The sequence below is a fragment of the Dipodomys merriami genome, unplaced genomic scaffold, assembly GCF_024711535.1.
Source record: "Dipodomys merriami isolate MVZ:Mamm:240054 unplaced genomic scaffold, mDipMer1.0.p SCAF_262, whole genome shotgun sequence".
In the NCBI taxonomy this organism is placed as follows: Eukaryota; Metazoa; Chordata; class Mammalia; order Rodentia; family Heteromyidae; genus Dipodomys; species Dipodomys merriami.
The window spans coordinates 348,479-350,136 of record NW_027204071.1 but is presented as its reverse complement, the minus strand read 5'-3'; the positions used below and the strand labels follow the sequence as shown (position 1 = coordinate 350,136).

General features: G+C 31.1%; 1 pseudogene; it reads left to right on the top strand.

Moving 5' to 3' along the window:
* Positions 1-809: 809 nt before the first annotated feature.
* On the top strand, positions 810-909 carry LOC138837116 (U6 spliceosomal RNA; annotated as a pseudogene).
* The last annotated feature ends 749 nt before the right edge of the window (positions 910-1,658 follow it).

Here is a 1,658-nt window from a genome sequence, read left to right as displayed (position 1 = left end):
ACAGCCTAGAAGCAAGAGGAAACACTGTGATTAAAACATTACCAATTTAAGGCCTAATATCGAGGAGAAACATATAGACTTCTCTTGTACCTATGAAAATATTTCGTGAAAAAAAGGCAGTAGTGTAAATTCCTGCCTGGTTGGATAGTAGACTGGCCAGGACATTAGGTAATCATGCATATGAATTTTTTTTCACCTTCTTGGCTTTAGCTACTTTTGAAATGTTAGGTATAACAAACAATTATATTTTGATAAAATACCTTCTAGTATAAACGATTCTGTCTTAACTGTTCATCTCTCTATGATCCCTATTAACTAAGATTAGTTTTGTTCCAATAAGGAAATCTATGCTGTCAGGGTAAGATATTCTGGTTGGTCTGTTGCTACATGGAAGAAGAGTAAAGGGTCAGGTAGACATTTGTGCCAGTAAGACCTCATTTAGGAAATTTTAAGCTGCAGAAGTTTAGATGTAGCTCTTAAGCAAGGCTTATTTTGAATCCATTAGCTCCACAAAGCTATCTCAGTTGATAAATAATTACTTGAAAAGCCATCACCTTTGGACCTAGCTATAAAGGCTTCAAAGTATGATCAAATTTAAATGAAAAAGACTTAAAATAGTCATTGAAAAAAATTGCAAATCTGAGCAATCGAGCAAACAATATAAGTTTTACAATATACACAGAATTTTAGAGAAGTAAGATCAATAGCATTTTAGGAACAATAAGTTTTCCTGGTTACAAACAGTCAACCAAGCATATATGCCTTTATAAAGACTGCATCATTAACTACATAAATTTACAGGATACTACATGCTTCAGCAGCACGTTTACCCAAATTACAACAATATAAAGATTAACATGGCACTTGCACAAGGATGATATGAAAATTTGTGAAGTATGCCATATTTGTCGTTCTTCAGATGCCAGAAATGAAAAACAGTTATTAAAAATGATTACAAAAATACAAATGTAACAATACATGTAATTAATTGAACTAAAAGTTAGTTTGACATCAGTGTATTAAATCCTCACCTTAGAAAGGCCTTTATATAGCATAATCTTTACAAAACGTTTGAAATTAGATAACGTTGTCAATTTTTCCCAAAGAAATAACATAGTATAAGGACCTAGGAAAAAAAGAAATGTTAAACTGTTTCTATATGGAATGCTATCTGAAATAACACATTTAATAATGAACCTATATATTATAAAACAATGTAGAATTCAAAGTATTATATCTAAGAGAGAATGAAATAGATTATGGATATTATACAAACAAAATACAGATTATTTTAAAATATACTTTTTTTCAGACAAGCACCAGAAATATCTTTAGTTTCTGTACTACTCATTTCAACAGGTAAGTTAAAAATGATTTCTGATTTAAAAATCACAAACTCTGCAGAAATCATTATAGATGTATACAAACAAATCTTGAATACATTTTGACATCAAAGTCAGGCAATTCACTTGAAGAATACCAGGGAGTCCACGTGTCTCTTTAGGATATGAACCTAAACAATAATCTAATACTACAGAGTTGAGGGAGATGAATTGCCCTCCTGAATAATTTACTTTTGGGTCAAATAAAAGCAGGCTTGCAAAAAGAGAATAGACTTTACAGAAACATGATGAGTTGATGTAAGTAGCTGCTTAGCT